The sequence below is a fragment of the Nannospalax galili genome, unplaced genomic scaffold, assembly GCF_000622305.1.
Source record: "Nannospalax galili isolate Female #2095 unplaced genomic scaffold, S.galili_v1.0 scaffold940, whole genome shotgun sequence".
NCBI lineage: Eukaryota > Metazoa > Chordata > Mammalia > Rodentia > Spalacidae > Nannospalax > Nannospalax galili.
Window position 1 is genome coordinate 1,083,902 of NW_008346079.1, and position 7,014 is coordinate 1,090,915.

Sequence of the window (7,014 nt, forward strand, 5' to 3'; positions counted from 1 at the left end):
GCCAACCTGGTCTACATAGTGAGTTCCAGGCCAGCTGAGGCTACAGGGAGACACTGCCTCAAAAAATAAGCAAACAAAGTAACAAAACCTATATCAAATAGTTCTATTATAGTGTTATTAAATATGTAAACTGTATTGCTATATGTAAAATAAAGCATGATTTAAAAACGAAACCAAGATGTGCCCTGAATTTGGATGGACTATGGAGGTTGGCTGTGTTAGATTTTTGCTGAACTCTAGAAGCTTAAAACTTGTAAATTTATTTTTATCTTCTCTCTGGGCTTAAGTTTATTTGAAATCCAAAATAAACTTCTAACTGGAAATGATACTTGAACATGTCTTTCTTGTTTAAGAAAAAACTGATAAAGTTACAACACTCTGGATGGGGTGCCCTTGGGTCTGGCCTATATTCCTTGTTTTTTGTTTGTTTCTTTGGAGGGTTTTTTTGGGGGGGAGGTGGTATTTGTTTGCTTAATTGGTTTTGGTCTTTTTGAGACAAGGTCTCCCTGTAGCCCCAGGTGTCCTAGAACTCACTATGTAGACAACTCATAGATACTGGCCTGCCTCTGCCTCCTGAGTGCTGAATTAAAGGCCTGCACCACCACACCCGGCTAGGTTTTTCATTTTTGAGACAGGGTCTCATGTAATCCAGGCTGGCCTCAAACTTTCTATGTAGCCAAGAATGACCTTGAATTCCTGGTGCTCCTGCCTCTGCCTCCCCAGTGCTGGGATAATAGACTCGGGCCACCATACCTGGTTTATGGGGTGCTGGGGATCAAACCCAGGGTTTTATGCATGGTAGGCAAGCATTCTACCAGCTTAGCAGCCCGGTGATGCCTGCTTTGGGAATCAGTGCTGTCATTTGGGGCTTGTAGTGCACTCCTGGATTCCTCAGCGCTTTTCACAGACTTCACCCGGACATGCAGACAGGTCCTCCTCAGGAGTGGGGTTTGTACGGAAGGAAACCCTACTCTTCCTCCACCAGAGTAGGACAGGATATGTACGGACTGGCCACATTACATCACTGGCGTGCAGGCGGGATTTCGGTCCCAAGGACATGGGACTTGGTCCGTTGCGTTCATTCATTTCAGTCTTAAGTGAGGCCAGGCAATGGCTACTGGGTAACTGGTGAGTGTTACAGAGATGAGGAAATGAACGACTGAATACTGTTGTAACCCCACACACACCCCACACCCCAACACCCCCACATCCACACCCCCACATCCCATGAAGATGTCATTTGTTTGCAACTTGTCCTCAATACAAACGCCCCTGACTGCCTCTCAAAGTTTACCTTTGAGGAGTAACCAGAGGGCTCCCTCAGGATGGAAGAGTTTCACTGTTTGAAGCCACTTGGTCAAGTAGTTACCAGGCTAGAAGAAGGAACAGCTCCCCAAGGTCACCGGGCCCTCGGGGCTGACTGGGACCTGGGGGAAAAGTTGAACTGCACTCCTTTGCTGACCTCTACACACACTTCCTCAACCCCTGTCCAGGTGCCTTAAGAGGGGTGACTTTAGAGGCAGAAGTTCCGATTCACCCCGAAGGAGAAGGAAGGCTCCCCAGAGGCAGCATCTGGCCGTCCTACTCCAGCACTGTTTTGTTTTGCTTAGGCAGAGGACTGTGTTGTTCAGACTAGCCTGAAACTCATGATGCAGCTGAGGTGAGTTTGGGCTCCTCAGCCTCCTGCCTCCACCTCCCTAGCGCAGACCTGAGCCACTATGCCTGGCTAGTCCTAACTTTTTGAAAGAATTGAGTGAATCCCTTTTTTCTTGAGCTTCTGTTTCCCTGGCCTGTAAAATGTCCTCATGAGTCTTACTTAACTAACTCTTAAGTTAGAGAATAAGACAAGAGTTTGTAAAAGAAAAAAGGATTGGACCTCCTTTCCCAGGACCCACCAACATAGGCTGTGTTCACACCAAAACCGTGAAGAAGGCAGCCTTGGGTCATCATCGAAAAATACTACACACACCTGGGGAACGACTTCCACACCAACAAGCACATTGTGAGGAGATCACCATTATCCCCAACAAGATGCTCCACAACAAGAGAGCGGCTATGCCACGCATCGGCTAAAGCGCATTCAGAGAGGGCCTGCGAGAGGATCAAGCTGCAGGAAGAGGAGAGGGCGGAGAGATAACTAGGTTCCTGAGGCCTGAGCCCTGGGTCAGGACATCACTGAGGTGAATCCTGACTCTAAGGAAATGCTAACGCTCTGGACTTTGGCAGTCTCTCCAACCTGCAGGTCACTCAGCCTACAGTGCGGATGAATTTCAAAACGCCACATGGAGCTGTTTGAATCTTTTCTGTTCTTTAATATTTTCAATAAATCTAGGGACAACAACAACAAATGAAGATTGGAGAGATACCCAGCAGTTAAGAGCACTGGCTGTTCTTGCAAAGAACCCGGGTTCCGTTCCCAGGACCTACATGGTGGCTAACAACTGTCCGTAACTCCAATTCTGGGAAATCCAACGTCCTCTTCTGATCTCCATGGGCATTGCAGGACACAGGCACACTTACATACATGCAGACAGTACACTCAGACACATAAAATAAAAATAATAAATAAAATATTTTCTAAAAAGAGTATAAAATGGAAAAATTAGATAGGAATCAGGGAGAGGACTAATTCTATCTAAAATACAGAATTTGGGGCTGGCTACATGGCTCAGCTGATAAAGGTGCTTGTGGCCAAGCCTTCTCACCTGATATTTGATCTCTGGAGCCCACATGATAGAAAGAGAAAACAGACTCCTGTAAATTGTTTTCTGAGCTCCACACTCATTCTGTGACAGAACACATATGTGAGTGCATACACATGTGCATGTACACACACACACACACACACACACACACAATAAGAGAGAGAGACCATCTGTCTAATACATTAAAGGTTGTCTGAGGACAGAGAAGGTGGCCCTTATGATCTAGTGTCTCCTGGGATTTCAGAAGGAGGTAGAGACTATTAACATTTTCTTGAAACCCTAGTTCTACATGATTTGGTAAAAGTTTGACTAAGCAAGATATATTTATGTACTTAATATCTAACCTCAAAAAATAAAAGTTTAAAAAACCGATTGTTCCAAAAAGAAGAGGAGGAGGAGGAGGAGGAGGAGGAGGAGGGGAGGGGGGAGGAGGAAAAGGAGGAGGAGGAGGAGGAGGACAAGGAGGAGGAAAGGAGAGAAAGAGAAAGAAGAAAAGGAGAAACAGAAGCAGAGACAAAGACAGAGGGAGGAGCAGGAGGAACAGGAGGTGGAGGAGTATAATCCATTCTTGCTTTGGGGTTTTTTTGGGGGGGTGGTTTTTGGGGGTGTCCTTTTGGTTTTTTGTTTGTTTGGTCTTTTTGAGACAGGGTCTCCCTGTAGCCCCAGCTGGCCTGGAACTCACTATGTAGACCAGGCTGGCCTTGAACTCACAGAGATCTGCCTGCCTCTACCTCCCAAGTTCTTAAAACCACAAATAACCAGCCTTTAATCCCAGTACTTGGGAGGCAGAGGCAGGTGGATCCCTGTAAGATCAAGGCCAGCCTGGGATGGTCTACACAGTAGTGAGTTCCAGGCCAGCTGGGGCTACATGGTGAACCCTGTCACAAAAAAACTAAATAAAACAAACAAACAAAAACTACAAATATCCAAATGAGAAAAAGGTTAAGTTTTAGAGTGATCGCATCAGTAACAAGTTAAAGTGACAAGACCTTTCTTTTCCTACCCACAAATCCACCAGCAGTGTCATTAAGTCAAGCAATGGACCCAGCTGGGGGAGGGTAATGGCGAAGTGGGGATTAGAAGGTGGGGAAATGCACCCTGCACAGTGATGACAGGTCCATCCTGCCCTGTGCCCCTGCTCTGATAGAGGCAACCCCAGTCCAGCAGGGATGACAGATCAGACAGAGCTTTGCTTCCCCTCCTCCCAGCTGCCTGGAGTCCCCCAGCTACTGCCTTTCGCCAAGCGCCCTCCATCCTCCTCAGACTTAAATCCCCCTTCTCGATGAAAGAGTTCTGGGTCCTGCGACAAAAGTAAAAATGATTGGAAAGTCATCTGGTGTGGGGAGCCTGTCCCCAGTTCTAAAGGATGGCTCGGCTCAGACCTGAGACTCCTGGCATGGGGTCAGAGGTCATTCTGTCAGCCCTGGCATCTAGAAAAACTACCCCCAAACTATTTATTTTAGTGGGTTATTATGCAATACAGTACACACTGGGAAAGTCAGTAGCATCATATCTGGATCAATAGCCTTGTTTGATGCAAGGTGAAATGAGGCACAGGAGGACTGTGGGAAAACCAGATTGCATGATCAGTTAGATGGTGCTACAACCAAGGTCTCCTGACTGCGACCAGCACTCCTTCTGCTCAGTCACTGTGGCCACACCCCCTGTGGACCAGACCTGCACCTTTCATCCCTGTACTCTGAAGACACCGTTACCTTCCTGGAGCTAGTCAGTGGCCTCACCCCCTTGAGGAAGAAAATGGACCTGAGGTTTTTTTTTGTAATGTATACTGAACAATTAAAAAGAGAAAACTCAGGGCGGGAGAGATGGCTCAGCAGTTAAGAGCACTGGCTGTTGCTGCAGAGGACCCAGGTTCAATTCCCAGCACCCACATGGCAGCTAACAACTGTCCCTAACTCCAGTCCCAGATCCAGTGCCCTCTTCTGACCTCTGCCAACATTACACCATATGGGTGCACTTACACACATGCAGGCAAATACACTCATACATATAATAAAAATAATTTTTTAAAAGTTTAAAGGAGAAAATAGCCAGGGGCAGTGGTGCACGCCTTTAGAGGCAGGTAGATCTCTGTGAGTTCAAGGCCAGCCTGATCTACATAGCGAGCTCCAGGCCAGCTGGGGGTGCAGCTCAGTTGGTAGGGTGCTCACCTAGCTGGCATGAGGCCTTGGGTGCGATCCCCAGCACCCTATAAGCAGGATATAGCAACAGACACCTGCAATTCCTGCACTCAGGAGAAGGAGGCAAGAAGATCAGAAGTCCAGGGTCGCTCTCAGCTACCTGAAGAGTTTGAAGTCAATCTGGGCTACATGAGACGGAAGGAAGGAAGGAAGGAAGGAAGGAAGGAAGGAAGGAAGGAAGGAAGGAAGGGAGGGAGGGAGGGAGAGGAAGAGGAGGGAGGGAGGGAGGGAGAGAGGAGGAAGGAGGGAAGGGTAGAAGAGGAAGAGGAGGGAGGAAGGGAGAGAGAGAAGAAGAAAGCGTGAAAAGCCAGTATTTCTGATAATAATAAAAGAACTAGTAATACAGAATAAATATCAGCACAGCACATAAGTAATGAAGCTAAAAATCCTTCTCTGGGCTGGGGAGATGGTTCAGCATGTAGGCGCTCTTGCTGTTCAAGCATGAAGACCTGAGTTCAAATCCCTCGCATCCACACACTACACTGGGGGTAGCCATGCACCTGTAATCCCAGAGCTGTGGGGAGTGGAGACGGGGGTGGGGGTCGCGGGAGCTTCCTGGCTTAGCTGTAGGTTCGGTGAGAAACTCCGTTTCAAGGGAGTAGGGTGGGAAATGATAGAGCAGGACACTTGATGCGCTCATTCAGCCTCTAGGTTGGAAACACCTGCACACACACGTGTATACACCACACACAAACACCCACACACACACATAAATCATTGTAAACAATGCTTTGAAATAAAATGGTAAAAACACTGTGTAATTCTGTTGCTATATACAAGGTTTGTCCATGTTTCCCCCTCATCCATTGGGAAGGGAGGTTGGGAGGGAGGCGCTCCCCCCACAACTCAAACTCTGAGTCTACATCCTGCCTGAGCACACATCTTGGTGCTAAGCAGATACTCTTGGATAAATTCTCAAGGCAAGGCCACCAAGTAGGTGTTAGAGATCGAGCAGAGGACTTTCTGTCTAAACAGGCAGGTAGTAACCAGCTCTGGCTTTCTATGCAATGACTCAGCTCCACCGCTGCTGCTGAAAAGTAGCCACAGGCAAACCCCAAACAAAGGAACAAAACTGTTCCCACACCACTGTTTTCTCAAAAACAGACAAGGAACAGCATTTGGCTCCCGGCTGCAGTTGCCAAATCCTGTCCAGGTTAGGAGTCAGGCTTACTGGAATCCCCAGCCTCCTGCTTCCGCACCTGTGGGGCCTGAACAACCTATAGCATTATCTGAACCTCATCGGAAGGGAGATGGCCATCACACCTGGCTATCCAGCAGCTGCTCAGTGGGCTGCCACTCTGCACAGAAGTGTCACAGGTGCTCAATACTCAGGACCCAGCCTACCTCACTGGAACATCTGATCTGGTCGACCCCCCTCCCCCAACCTGATAGGTGACCTTAGGGATCTGGTTCACTTCTACCCTCTCTGTAACATAGAAATGCAACTTCTATAACAGGACATTTATGTACCTTACCTCAACTCTCAAAACAGCTTTCAGGTCATTATCATCATCCCCTATGACAAAAGAGGAAACTGAGTCGCAGGGCACTGAAGGACCAGTGAGCTAGCAAGTATCAGAAACCAGATATTTAAACAGAGACTGGGCTGGGGAATAGTTCAGTTGGTACAGTGCTTGTCTGGCATGCACAAGGCCCTGGGTTCTAGCCCCAGCACTGCATACACTGGGTATGGTGGAGGGCACCTATAATATTCTCAGCACTTGGGAGGTAGAGGCAGGAGTTCAAGGTCATCCTTCATGGCATAATGAGTTAGAGGCTAGCCTGGAACTTAAGAGATTCTGACCCTAAATAAATAGATAAATAAGTAAACAAATACTACTTAATTAATAAAATAAATATGACAGTAATATAAACAGTGTGGACTTCAAAGCTGGTGGCATTACTTCCCATCCAAGCACATCACAGCTCTAGAAAATTAGCATGGTAGGACATGGAGTTTCTGGGGCTGGAGACATGGCTCAGGGGTTAAGAAGCACTGTCTGTTCTTGCAGAGGACCTGGGTTCAAATCCCAGGATCCACATGCTGACTAACAACAGTCTAACTTTAGTTCCAGAGGATCTGGTGTCCTCTTCTGCCCTCTATGGGC

At 47.5% G+C, this 7,014-nt stretch overlaps 1 pseudogene; it reads left to right on the forward strand.

The window, feature by feature from the left end:
• Positions 1-920: 920 nt before the first annotated feature.
• Positions 921-2,296, forward strand: LOC103741527 (annotated as a pseudogene).
• The last annotated feature ends 4,718 nt before the right edge of the window (positions 2,297-7,014 follow it).